Genomic DNA, 15,013 nt, shown 5'->3' with positions numbered 1-15,013 from the left:
TTGTAATACCACTTGGAAGAGAGGTGGAGGTCACAGTAGCTTAACAAGATGGTTTTAATGCCCCTTGGAAGAGTGGTGGAAGTTACATTCGAATAAAAAGACAATATCAATGCCCCTTGGAAGAGTGGTGGAGGTCGCAGTGGAATAAAAAGACAATATCAATGCCCCGTGGAAGGGACGTGGAGGTCACAGTAGCTTAGCAAGACGGTTTTAATGCCCCTTGGAAGAGTGGTGCAGGTCGCAGTGGATTAAAAAGACTATCAAATCCCCTTGGAAGAGTTGTGGAGGTCGCAGTGGAAAAAAAGACAATATCAATACCGCTTGGAAGAGTGGTGGAGGTCAGAGTTGAATAAAAAGACAATATCAATGCCTCTTGGAAGAGCAGTGGAGTTCAGAGTGCTTTAACCATGCGGTTTTAATTCTCCTTGGAAGAGACGTGGAGGTCACAGAAGCTTATCAAGACTGTTTTAAAGCCCCTTGGAGGAGTGGTAGAGGTCGCAGTGGATTAAAAAGACAATATCAATGCCCTTTGGAAGAGTGGTGGAGGTTACAGTGGAATAAAAAGACAATATCAATGCCCCTTGGAAGAGTGTTGGAGGTTACAGTGGAATAAAAAGACAATATCAATGCCCCTTGGAACAGTGGTGGAGGTTACAGTGGAATAAAAAGACAATATCAATGTCCCTTGGAAGAATGGTGGAGTTTACAGTGGAATAAAAAGACAATATCAATGCCCTTTGGAAGAGTGGTGGAGGTTCCAATTAAATAAAAAGACAATATCAATGCCCCTTGGAAGAGACGTGGGGTCACAGTGGAATAAAAAGACAATATTAATGCCCCTTGGAAGATTGGTGGAGGTCGCAGTGGATTAAAAAGACAATATTAATGCCCCTTGGAAGAGTGGTGGAGGTTACAGTGGAAGAAAAAGACAATATCAATGCCCTGTATAAGAAACTTGGAGGTCACAGTAGCTTAACAAGACGGTTTTAATGCTCTTTGGAAGAGTCGTGGACGTCGCAGAGGAATAAAAAGACAATATCAATGCACTTGGAAGAGTGCAGAAGGTTACAATGGAATAAAAAGACATTGTCAATGCCCCTTGGAAGAGCTGTGGAGCTCAGAGTGGTTTAACCACACGGTTTTAATGCCTTTTGGAAGAGACTTGGAGGTCACAGTAGCTTAACAAGACGGTTTTAATGCCCCTTGGAAAAGGGGTGGAGGTCACAGTGGAATAAAAAGACAATATCAATGCCAATTGAAAGAGTGGTGGAAGTTACAGGGAAATAAAAAGACATTGTCAATGCCCCTTGGAAGAGCTGTGGAGCTCAGAGTGGTTTTACCAAACAGTTTTAGTGCCCCTTGGAAGAGACGTGGAGGTCACAGTAGCTTAACAAGATGGTTTTAATGCCCCTTAGAAGAGTGGTGGAGGTCGCAGTGGATTAAAAAGACAATATCAATGAACCTTGGAAGAGTGGTGGAGGTCGCAGTGGAATAAAAAGACAATATCAATGCACCTTGGAAGAGTGGTGGCGGTTACAGTGGAATAATAAGACAATATCAATGCCTCTAGGAAGAGTGGTGGAGCTTACAGTGGAATAAAACGACAATATCAATGCCCCGTGAATGAAAAGTGGACATCACAATAGCTTAACAAGACGGTTTTAATGCCCCTTGGCAGAGTGGTGGAGGTCGCAGTGGAATAAAAAGACAATAACAATGCCCTGTGGAAGAGACGTGGAGGTCACAGTAGCTTAACAAGATGGTTTAAATGCCCCTTAGGACAGTGGTGGAGGTTACAGTGGAATAAAAGACAATATCAATGCCCTTTGGAAGAGTGGCGGAGGTCACAGTGGAATAAAAAGACAATATCAATGCCCCTTGGAAGAGTGGTGGAGGTCGCAGTGGAATAACCTCACTGGTACATGCTCTGCATAACTTCTCTGCTTGCTGTGTCTGCTGTAATCTAATGCTGTGCTTTGCAGATTCACCTCACTGGTACATGCTCTGCATAACTTCTCTGCTTGCTGTGTCTGCTGTTATCTAATGCTCTGCTTTGCTGATTCACCTCACTGGTACATGCTCTGCATAACTTCTCTGCTTGCTGTGTCTGCTGTAATCTAATGCTCTTCTTTGCTGATTCACCTCACTGGTACATGCTCTGCATAACTTCTCTGCTTGCTGTGTCTGCTGTAATCTAATGCTCTGCTTTGCTGATTCACCTCACTGGTACATGCTCTGCATAACTTCTCTGCTTTATCTGTCCCACTCCATTCAATACCCACATATGTCTGTCCCTTCCCCACTATAGATCTTATCTGACTTTTAGAGGTGCTAAACTGCAGAGACTAGAGTCCTAGCTCTGTGTTTGATCACCCAGCCATCTCCTGGTGAGACGACCAGCTGCTAATTTAGCCATTTGCAGCTCCCACAATGCCCTTCACCTGATAGTTTAATGTGCCCTATATATTTAGAAGCTCTGTAAGGGGTGCACTTGTGCTGGGGTGTGCACGCGTCTTCTTGTGCAAAGTGGCTTCGGAAATAAGTGGCAGTTATTTCAGAGGTAGTTAGTCAGGGCAGGAGTCAGGTAACCAACACTTTGACCACTTACTCTCTTTTAACTATGTTTCTGTTAGCTCTCACTTTTTTCTCTATAGTCCTCCACTTTCTAGTAACCCCTTAAATCCCTACACCAAATAAGAAACTCTTCATCTCTCCCTCCATCCTCCCCATTCATCTCACCTCCTCCTCCAAATTATTCCTAAACATTCAATCATGGATCTTCAAACACAGACAGCCACCTCATGCTCTCTCTTGCTCCCACCTGCTAACACTTTCTCTGCTCCTCCTCACTGCTGGAGATATCTCTCCAAATCCTGGTCCTCCTCGCCATATCCCCACAGCTACTTCTTCCTCCTATCCGCGACCTTCCACAAACTGTCGCAACCCTTCTAACCTCATACCCATCCAAACAATCCCCACTCCCTTAGTTGCTCTAACAGGAGCTCTATGGAACCCTCGCTCTGTCTGCAACAAACTTTCCTTCATCCACGATCTTTTCATTACAAACAAACTTTCCTTCCTCGCCATCACTGAAACCTGGCTCACCCCCTCTGACACAGCCTCCCCTGCTGCACTTTCATATGGCGGATTCCACCTTTCCCACACCCCCTGCCCCAACGGCAAACATGGCGGAGACGTAGGTTTTCTCCTATCAGAACACTGCGCTTTCACCCAAATCCCACTGCCACCCTCCGTTACACTTCCCTCTTTGGAGGTGCACTGTGTGCGCATCTATTCCCCTTCCAGCCTCCAACTGGCCGTCGTTTACCGACCCCCAGGGCAAGCCACCACCTTCTTAGACCACTTCACCACCTGGCTGCTTCACTTCCTCTCCACTGACATCCCCACTATCATAATGGGTGACTTCAACATCCCCATTAACACTTCCCACTCGTCTGTCTCTAAGTTCCTATCTCTCACTTCCTCCTTCGGACTCACTCGATGGTCTTCCACACCCAACCACAAATAAGGCCCCACACTGGACCTCATCTTTACCCGCCTCTGTTCCCTATCTAACCTCTCTAACTCACCTCTCCCTCTCTCTGATCACAGCCTACTTACATTCTCTTCTCTCTCCTCCCCGGGGCAACAATCCCCACTCCACAAACTTGCATACCCTCGCAGAAATCTCAAACACCTTGACTTACACTCACTCTCTGAATCCCTCCTCCCTCTTACAGACATAAATTCCTTACACGATGCAGACGTTGCTGCTGCTTCATATAACACCACAATTGCTGCAGCTCTAGACTCGATCGCCCCTCTCACACACACCACATCTTGCACATTCAACAGGCAACCCTGGCACACTAAACTTACTAAAGAACTGCGCCGGGCCTCCAGGGTTGCGGAGCGGAGATGGAAAAGGTCTTATTCCATCGAGCACTTCATCGCATTCAAGCAATCCCTCACTAATTTCAAGTCCGCACTCACTACAGCAAAACAAACCTACTTCTCATCTCTCATATCCTCCCTATCTCACAACCCTAAACAGCTATTTAACACTTTCAACTCTCTCCTTCGTCCCCCAGCACCTCCTCCCTCTTCTCTCATCTCAGCCGACGACTTTGCCTCATTCTTCAAACAGAAGATTGACACCATCAGACAAAACTTTTGCCTAAAGTCCTCACAACCCCTCCTCATATCTGTTAAACCCTCCTCCTCCAAACACCCACTTCTCCACCATTACAGAAGGTCAAGTCTGCTCTTTACTCTCCAAATCACACGTCACCACCAGAGAACTTGACCCAATCCCATACCACCTCATCACTAACCTTACCACAGTCTTCATCCCAACCCTAACCCACCTCTTCAATCTGTCACTAACAACCGGTGTCTTCCCCTCATATTTCAAACATGCCGCAATCACACCCATCCTCAAAAAGCCCTCCCTTGACCCTTCCTCTCTGACTAGCTACCGCCCCATATCACTCCTCCCCTTTGCCTCCAAACCACTAGAACAACATGTCCACCTTGAACTGTCCTCCCACCTCTCCTCCTGCTCCCTCTTCGACCGCCTGCAATCTGGCTTCCGACCGCATCACTCGACTGAAACTGCCCTGACCAAAGTCACCAGCGACCTACTAAATGCCAAATCCAAGCGACACTACTCCATCCTCCTCCTTCTGGACCTGTCATCTGCCTTTGACACAGCGGACCATTCCCTCTTACTCCAGATTCTCTCATCTCTTGGCATCACGGACTTGGCTCTATCTTGGATCTCCTCATACTTAACAAACAGGACATTCAGCGTCTCCCACTCACGCACAACCTCCTCATCTCGCCCCCTATCTGTCGGTGTCCCCCAAGGTTCAGTTCTAGGACCTCTGCTCTTCTCCATCTACACCTTTGGCCTGGGACAGCTCATAGAGTCTCACGGTTTTCAGTATCACCTCTATGCTGATGACACACAGCTCTACCTCTCTGGACCCGATATCTCCTCCCTACTAACCAAAATCCCACAATATCTGTCCTCCATGTCATCCTTCTTCTCTGACATATTTCTAAAACTCAACATGGATAAAACAGAGTTCACCTCTTTCCACCCACTCCTTCACATCCCCCATCTGACCTAGCCATCAACGTCAATGGCTGTTCACTCTCCCCAGTCCCACAAGCTCGCTGCCTTGGAGTAACCCTGGACTCTGATCTCTCCTTCAAGCCACATATCCAAGCCCTTTCCACTTCCTGCAGACTCCAACTCAAAGACATCTCCCGGATCCGTGCATTCCTCAGCAAAGACTCTGCAAAAACACTAGCGCATGCCCTCATCATATCCCGCCTCGACTACTGCAACCTTCTGCTCCGTGGCCTCCCTTACAACACTCTTGCGCCTCTCCAATCTATCCTAAACTCTGCTGCTCGATTAATTCACCTGTCCCCCCGCTATTCCCCGGCCTCTCCTCTCTGTCAATCTCTTCACTGCCTCCCCTTTGCCCAGAGAATCCAGTTCAAAACTCTAACCATGGCATACAAATCCATCCATCCCCATCCACAGCCAAAGCCGTCTCCCCCATACATCTGTGACCTAGTCTCCCGGTACTTAAGTGCACGCAACCTCTGATCCTCACAAGATTTCCTACTCTATTCCCCTCTTATCTCCTCCTCCCACAATCGTATACAAGATTTCTCCCGTGCATCCCCCCTACTCTGGAACTCTCTACCCCAACACATCAGACTCTCGCCGACCGTGGAAACCTTCAAAAGAAACCTGAAGACCCACCTCTTCCGACAAGCATACAACCTGCAGTAACCACCACTGCACGACCAGCTCTACCCTCACCTAATGTATCCTCACCCATCCCTTCTAGAATGTGAGCCCTCACGGACAGTGTCCTCGCTCCTCCTGTACCAGTCGCTGACTTGTATTGTTAAGATTATGTAAATGCTTTTGTTATGTATATCCCTATCACATGTAAAGCGCCATGGTATAAATGGCGCTATAATAATGAATAATAATAATAATAATAATAATAATAAAAAGACAATATCAATTCCCATAGGAAAAGTGGTGGAGGTTACAGTGGAATAAAAAGACAATATCAATACCCCTTTGATGAGCTGTGGAATTCAGAGTGGTTTAACCAGACGGTTTTAATGCCCCTTGGAAGAATGGTCGAGGTTGCAGTGTATTAAAAAGACAATATCAATGCCCCGAGGAAGAGTGGTGGAGGTCGCAGTGGAATAAAAAGACAATATCAATGCCCCTTGGAAGAGTGGTGGAGGTCGCAGTGGAATAAAAAGACAATATCAATGCCCCGAGGAAGAGTGGTGGAGGTCGCAGTGGAATAAAAAGACAATATCAATGCCCCGAGGAAGAGTGATGGAGGTCGCAGTGGAATAAAAAGACAATATCAATGCCCGAAGGAAGAGTTGTGGAGGTCGCAGTGGATTAAAAAGACAATATCAATGCCCTTTGGAAGAGTGGTGGAGGTTGCAGTGGAATAAAAACACAATATCAATGCCCCTTGGTAGAGTGGTGGGGGTTACAGTGGAATTTAAAGACAATATCAATGCCCCGTGGAAGAGATATGGAGGTCACTGTAGTTTAACAAGACAGTTTTAATGCCCCTTGGAAGAATGGTGTGGGTCGCAGTGGAATAAAAAGACAATGTCAATGCCCCTTGGAAGAGTGATGGAGGTTAGAGTGGAATAAAAAGACAATGCCAATGCCCCTTGGAAGAGCTGTGGAGTTCAGCGTGGTTTAGCCAGATGGTTTTAATGCCCATTGGAAGTGACGTGGAGATCACAGTAGCTTAAAAAGAAGTTTTTAATGCCCCTTGGAAAAGTGGTGGAGGTCACAGTGGATTAAAAAGACAATATCAATGCCCCGTGGAAGACACGTGGAGGTCAAAGTAGCTTAACAAGACAGTTTTAATGCCCCTTGGAAGAGTTGTGGAGTTCAGAGTGGTTTAAATTGACGGTTTTAATGCACCTTGGAAGAGACGTGGATGTCACAGAAGCTTAACAATACGGTTTTAAAGCTCCTTGGAAGAGTGGTGGAGGTCGCAGAGGATTAAAAAGACAATATCAATGCCCCTTGGAAGAGTGGTGGAGGTGGCAGTGGAATAAAAAGACAATATCAATGCCCCTTGGAAGAATGATGGATGTCGCAGTGGAATAAAAAGACAATGTTAAGGCCCCTTGGAAGAGTGGTGGAGGGTAGTGTGGAATAAAAAGACAACACCAATGCCCCTTGGAAGAGCTGGGGAGTTCCGCGTGGTTTAACCAGATGGTTTTATTGCCATTTGGAAGAGACGTGGAGGTCACAATAGATTAACAAGATGGTTTTAATGCCCCTTGGAAAAGTGGTGGAGGTCACAGTGGATTAAAAAGACAATATCAATGCCCCGTGGAAGAGCTGTGGTGTTCAGAGTGGTTTATCCAAACGGTTTTAATGCCCCTTGGAATAGATGAGGAGGTCACAGTAGCTTAACAGGACGGTTTTAATGCCTCTTGGAAGAGTGGTGGAGGTCGCAGTGGATTAAAAAGACAATATCAATGCCCCTTAGAATAGAGGTGGAAGTCGCAGTGGAATAAAAAGACAATATCAATACCCCTTGGAAGAGTGGTGGAGGATACAGTGGAATAAAAAGACAATACCAATGCCACGTGGAACAGACATGGACGTTACAGTAGCTAAACAAGATGTTTTTAATGCACCTTGGGAGAGTGGTGGAAGTCGTAGTGGAATGAAAAGACAATATCAATGACCCTTGAAAGAGTGCTGTAGGTTACAGTGGAATAAAAAGACAATATCAATGCCTCTTGCAAGAGCTGTGGAGTTCAGAGTGGTTTAAACTGACGGTTTTAATGCACCTTGGAAGAGACGTGGAGGTCACAGTAGCTTAACTATACGGTTTTAATGCCCCTTGGAAGAGTGGTGGAGGTCGCAGTGGATTAAAAAGACAATATCAATGCCACTTGGCAGAGTGGTGAAGGTCCCAGTGGAATAAAAAGACAATATCAATGCCCCTTGGAAGAGTGGTGGAGGTTACAGTGGAATAAAAAGACAATATCAATGCCCCGTGAAAGAGACTTGGAGGTCACAGTAGCTTAACAAGATGGTTTTAATGCTCCTTGGAAGAGAAGAGGTAGTTGCAGTGGAATGAAAAGACAATATCAATGCCCCTTGGAAGAGTGGTGTAGGTTACATTGGAATAAAAAGACAATATCAATGCCCCTTGCAAGAGCTGTGGAGTTCAGAGTGGTTTAAATTGACGGTTTTAATGTCCAGTGGAATTGACGTGGAGGTCAAAGTAGCTTAACAACACGGTTTCAATGGCCCTTGGAAGAGTGGTGGAGGTCGCACATGATTAAAAAGACAATTTAAATGCCCCTTAGAAGAGTGGTGGAGGTCGCAGTGAAATAAAAAGACAATATCAATGCCCCTTGAAAGAGTAGTGGAGGTCACAGTGGAATAAAAAAACAATATCAATGCCCCTTGGAAGAGTGGTGAAGGTAACAGTGGATTAAAAAGACAATATCAATGCTCCTTGGAAGAGCAGTGGAGTTCAGAGTAGTTAAACTAGGCGGTTTTAATGCCCATTGGAAGTGACGTGGAGGTCACAGTAGCTTAAAAAGACGTTTTTAATGCCCCTTGGAAAATAGGTGGAGGTCGCAGTGGATTAAAAAGACAATATCAATGCCCCTTGGAAGAGCTGTGGAGGTTACAGTGGAATAAAAAACAATATCAAAGCCGCTTGCAAGAGATGTGGAGTTGAGAGTGGATTAAATTGACGGTTTCAATGCCCCTTGGAAGAGACGTGGAAGTCACAGTAGCTTAACAAAACTGTTTTAATGCCCCTTGAAAGAGTGGTGGAGGTCGCAGTGGATTAAAAAGACAATATCAATGCCCCTTGGAAGAGTTGTGGATTTGGCAGTGGAATAAAAAGACAAGATCAAGGCCCCTTGGAAGAGTGGTGGAGTTTACAGAGGAATGAAAAGACAATATCAATGCCCCGTGAAAGAGAGGTGGATGTCACAGTAGCTTTACAAGACGGTTTTAATCTCCCTTGGAAGAGAGGTGAAAGTCGCAGTGGATTAAAAAGAAAATATCAATGCCCCTTGGAAGAGTGCTGGAGGTTACAGTTTAATAAAAAACAATATCAAAGACCCTTGCAAGAGCTGTCGAGTTGAGAGTGGTTTAAATTGATGGTTTTAATGCTCCTTGGAAGAGATGTGGAGGTCACAGTAGATTAACAAGACTGTTTTAATGCCCCTTGGAAGAGTGGTGAAGGTCAAAGTGGATTAAAAAGACAATGTCAATGCTCCTTGAAGGAGTGGTTGAAGTCTCAGTGGAATAAAAAGACAATATCAATGCACCTTGGAAGAGTGTTGGAGGTTCCAGTGGAATAAAAAGACAATATCAATGCCATGTGGAAGAGACATGGAGGTCACAGTAGCTTAACAAGATGGTTTTAATGCCCCTTGGAAGAGTGGTGGAGGTCGCAGTGGAATAAAAAGACAATATCAATGGCCCTTGAAATAGTGATGGAGGTTACAGTGAAATAAAAAGACAATATCAATGCCCCGTGGAAGAGATGTGGAGGTCACAATAGCTTAACAAGACTTTTTTAATGCCCCTTGGAAGAGTGGTGGAGGTCGCAGTGGATTAAAAAAACAATATCAGTGAGCCTTGGAAGAGTGGTGGAGGTAGCAGTGGAATAAAAGGACATTATCAATGTCCCTTGGAAGAGTGGTGGAGGTCGCAGTGGAATAAAAAAACAATATAAGTGCCCCTTGGACGAGTGGTGGAGTTTACAGTGGAATAAAAAGGCAATTTCATTGCCCCGTGGAAGAGACGTGGAGGTCACAGTAGCTTAACAAGACGGTTTTAATGAATCTTGGAGGACTGGTGGAGGTCGCAGTGCAATAAAAAGACAATAATAATGCCCCTTGGAAGAGCTGTTGAGTTCAGAGTGGTATAACCAGACGGTTTTAACTCTCCTTGGAAGTGACGTGGAGGTCACATTAACTTAACAAGACGGTTTTAATGCCCCTTGGAAGAGTGGTGGAGGTCGCAGTGGAATAAAAAAACAATATCAATGCCCCTTGGAAGATTGGTGGAGGTCGCAGTGGAATAAAAAGACAATATCAATGCCCCGTGGAAGAGATGTGGAGGTCACTGTAGCTTAACAAGATGGTTTTAATGCCCCTTGGAAAAGTGGTGTAGGTCGCAGTGGAATAAAAAGACAATGTCAATGCCCCTTGGAAGAGTGGTGGAGGTTAGAGTGGAATAAAAAGACAATACAAATGCCCCTTGGAAGAGCTGTGGAGTTCAGAGTGGTTTAACCAGATGGTTTTAATGCCCCTTGGAAGAGAAGTCGACGTCACAGTAGCATAACAAGACGGTTTTAATGCCCCTTGGAAGAGTGGTGGAGTTCGCAGTGGATTAAAAAGACAATATCAATGCCCCTTGGAAGAGTGGTGGAGGTAGCAGTGGAATAAAAAGACAATATCAATACCCCGAGGAAGGGACGTGGAGGTCACAGTAGCTTAACAAGATGGTTTTAATGCCCCTTGGAAGAGTGGTGGAGGTTGCAGGGGATTAAAAAGACAATATCAATGCCCCTTGGAAGAGCTGTGGAGTTCAGAGTGGTTTAACCAGACGGTTTTAATGCCCCTTGGAAGAGATGTGGAGGTCACAGTAGCTTAACAGGACTGTTTTAATGCCCCTTGGAAGAGTGGTGGAGGTCGCAGTGGATTAAAAAGACAATATCAATGCCCCTTAGAAGAGAGCTGGAAGTCGCAGTGGAATAAAAAGACAATGTCAATACCACTTGGAAGAGTGGTGGAGGTTACAGTGGAATAAAAATACAATATCAATGCCCCGTGGAATAGACATGGACGTGACAGTAGCTTAACAAGACGGCTTTAATGCCCCTTGGAAGAGTGGTGGAGGTTGCAGTGGATTATAAAGACAATATCAATGCCCATTGGAAGAGTGGTAGAGGTCGCAGTGGAATAAAAAGACAATATCATTGCCCCTTGGAAGAATGGTGGAGATTACAGTGGAATAAAAAGACAATATCAATGCCCCATGGAAGAGTTGTGGAGGTCACTGTAGCTTAACAAGATGGTCTTAATGACTCTTGGAAGAGAGGTGGAGGTCGCAGTGGAATAAATAGACAATGTCAATGCCCCTTGGAAGAGTGGTGGAGGTTAGAGTGGAATAAAAAGACAATTCCAGTGCTCCTTGGAAGAGCTGTTGAGTTCAGAGTGGATTAAATTGACGTTTTTAATGCCCCTTGGAAGAGACGTGGAGGTCACAGTGGATTAAAAAGACAATATCAATGCCCCTTGGAAGAGTGGTGGAGGTCGCAGTGGATTAAAAATACAATATCAATGCCACTTGGAAGGGGGGTGGAGGTCGCAGAGGAATAAAAAGACAATATCAATGCCCCGTGGAAGGGACATGGAGGTCACAGTAGCTTCACAAGACGGTTTTAATGCCCCTTGGAAGAGAGGTGGAGGTCGCAGTTGAATAAAAAGACAATATCAATGCCCCTTGGAAGAGTGTTGGAGGTCGCAGTGGAATAAAAAGAGAATATCAATGCGGCCTGGAAGAGTGGTGGATGTTACAGTCGAAGAAAAAGACAATATCAATGCCTCTTGTAAGAGCTGTGGAGTTCAGAGTGTTTAACCAGACGGTTTTAATGCCCCTTGGATGAGAAGAGAAGGTCACAGTAGCTTAACAAGACTGTTTTATTGCCCCTTGGAAGAGTGGTGGAGATCGTTGTGGATTTAAAAGACAATATCAATGCCCCTTAGAAGAGTGGTGGCGGTTGCAGTGGAATAAAAAGACAATATCAATGCCCCTTGGAAGATTGGTGGAGGTTACAGTGGAATAAAAAGACAATATCAATGCCCCTTGGAAGAGTGGTGGAGTTTACAGTGGAATAAAAAGACAATGTCAATGCCCCTTGGAACAGTGGTGGAGGTTACAGTGGAATAAAAAGACATTGTCAATGCCTTTTGGTAGAGTTGTGGAGTTCAGAGTGGTTTAACCAGATGGTTTATTGCCCCTTGGAAGAGACGTTGATGTCACAGGAGATTAACAAGACGATTTTAATGCCCCTTGGAAGAGACTTGGAGGTCACAGTGGATTAAAAAGACAATATCAATGCCCCTTGGAAGAGTGGTGGAGGTCGCAGTGGATTAAAAAGACAATATCAATGCCGCTTGGAAGGGTGGTGGAGGTCGCAGTGGAATGAAAAGACAATATCAATGCCCCTTGGAAGAGTGGTGTAGGTTACATTGGAATAAAAAGACAATATCAATGCCCCTTGCAAGAGCTGTGGAGTTCAGAGTGGTTTAAATTGACGGTTTTAATGTCCAGTGGAATTGACGTGGAGGTCAAAGTAGCTTAACAACACGGTTTCAATGGCCCTTGGAAGAGTGGTGGAGGTCGCACATGATTAAAAAGACAATTTGAATGCCCCTTAGAAGAGTGGTGGAGGTCGCAGTGAAATAAAAAGACAATATCAATGCCCCTTGAAAGAGTAGTGGAGGTCACAGTGGAATAAAAAAACAATATCAATGCCCCTTGGAAGAGTAGTGAAGGTAAGAGAGGATTAAAAAGACAATATCAATGCTCCTTGGAAGAGCAGTGGAGTTCAGAGTAGTTAAACTAGGCGGTTTTAATGCCCATTGGAAGTGACGTGGAGGTCACAGTAGCTTAAAAAGACGTTTTTAATGCCCCTTGGAAAATAGGTGGAGGTCGCAGTGGATTAAAAAGACAATATCAATGCCCCTTGGAAGAGCTGTGGAGGTTACAGTGGAATAAAAAACAATATCAAAGCCCCTTGCAAGAGATGTGGAGTTGAGAGTGGATTAAATTGACGGTTTCAATGCCCCTCAGAAGAGTGGTGGAGGTCGCAGTGGATTAAAAAGACAATATCAATGCCCTTGGAAGAGTGGTGGAGGTCGCAGTGGAATAAAAAGACAGTATCAATGCCCCTTGGAAGGTATGTGGAGGTCACAGTAGCTTCACAAGACGGTTTTAATGCCCCTTGGAAGAGACTTGGAGGTCACAGTAGCTTAACAAGACGGTTTTAATGTCCCTTGGAAGAGAGGTGAAAGTCGCAGTGGGTTAAAAAGAAAATATCAATGCCCCTTGGAAGAGTGCTGGAGGTTACAGTGGAATAAAAAACAATATCAAAGCCCCTTGCAAGAGCTGTGGAGTTGAGAGTGGTTTAAATTGATGGTTTTAATGCTCCTTGGAAGAGATGTGGAGGTCACAGTAGATTAACAAGACTGTTTTAATGCCCCTTGGAAGAGTGGTAGAGGTCAAAGTGGATTAAAAAGACAATGTCAATGCTCCTTGAAGGAGTGGTTGAAGTCTCAGTGGAATAAAAAGACAATATCAATGCACCTTGGAAGAGTGTTGGAGGTTCCAGTGGAATAAAAAGACAATATCAATGCCCTGTGGAAGAGACATGGAGATCACAGTAGCTTAACAAGATGGTTTTAATGCCCCTTGGAAGAGTGGTGGAGGTCGCAGTGGAATAAAAAGACAATATCAATTCCCCTTGGAATAGTGATGGAGGTTACAGTGAAATAAAAAGACAATATCAATGCCCCGTGGAAGAGATGTGGAGGTCACAATAGCTAACAAGACTTTTTTAATGCCCCTTGGAATAGTGGTGGAGGTCGCAGTGGATTAAAAAGACAATATCAATGAGCCTTGGAAGAGTGGTGGAGGTAGCAGTTGAATAAAAAGACATTATCAATGTCCCTTGGAAGAGTGGTGGAGGTCGCAGTGGAATAAAAAAACAATATAAATGCCCCTTGGACGAGTGGTGGAGTTTACAGTGGAATAAAAAGACAATTTCATTGCACCGTGGAAGAGACGTGGAGGTCACAGTAGCTTAACAAGATGGTTTTAATGCCTCTTGGAGGACTGGTGGAGGTCGCAGTGGAATAAAAAGACAATATCAATTCCCCTTGGAAGAGTGGTGGAGGTTACAGTGGAATAAAAAGACAATAATAATGCCCTTTGGAAGAGCTATTGAGTTCAGAGTGGTATAACCAGACGGTTTCAACTCTCCTTGGAAGTGACGTGGAGGTCACATTAACTTAACAAGACGGTTTTAATGCCCCTTGGAAGAGTGGTGGAGGTCGCAGTGGAATAAAACAACAATATCAATGCCCCTTGGAAGATTGGTGGAGGTCGCAGTGGAATAAAAAGACAATATCAATGCCCCGTGGAAGAGATGTGGAGGTCACTGTAGCTTAACAATATGGTTTTAATGCCCCTTGGAAGAGTGGTGGAGGTCGCAGTGGAATAAAAAGACAATGTCAATGCCCCTTGGAAGAGTGGTGGAGGTTAGAGTGGAATAAAAAGACAATACAAATGCCCCTTGGAAGAGCTGTGGAGTTCAGAGTGGTTTAACCAGACGGTTTTAATGCACCTTGGAAGAGATGTGGAGGTCACAGTAGCTTAACAGGACTGTTTTAATGCCCCTTGGAAGAGTGGTGGAGGTCGCAGTGGATTAAAAAGACAATATCAATGCCCCTTAGAAGAGAGGTTGAAGTCGCAGTGGAATAAAAAGACAATATCAATGCCCCTTGGAAGAGTGGTGGAGGTTGCAGGGGATTAAAAAGACAATAACAATGCCCATTGGATGAGTGGTGGAGGTCGCAGTAGAATAAAAAGACAAAATCAATGCCCCTTGGAAGAGTGGTGGAGGTTACAGTGGAATAAAAAGACAATATCAATGCCCCTTGGAAGAGCTGTGGAGTTCAGAGTGGTTTAACCAGACGGTTTTAATGCACCTTGGAAGAGATGTGGAGGTCACAGTAGCTTAACAGGACTGTTTTAATGCCCCTTGGAAGAGTGGTGGAGGTCGCAGTGGATTAAAAAGACAATATCAATGCCCCTTAGAAGAGAGGTTGAAGTCGCAGTGGAATAAAAAGACAATATCAATGCCCCTTGGAAGAGTGGTGGAGG

This window comes from Phyllobates terribilis, unplaced genomic scaffold, assembly GCF_046119375.1.
Source record: "Phyllobates terribilis strain yellow unplaced genomic scaffold, ASM4611937v1 Scaffold_21__1_contigs__length_20361869, whole genome shotgun sequence".
NCBI classification, from domain to species: domain Eukaryota; kingdom Metazoa; phylum Chordata; class Amphibia; order Anura; family Dendrobatidae; genus Phyllobates; species Phyllobates terribilis.
The sequence above is the reverse complement of the archived record's forward strand: the minus strand, read 5'-3'. Positions refer to the sequence as shown.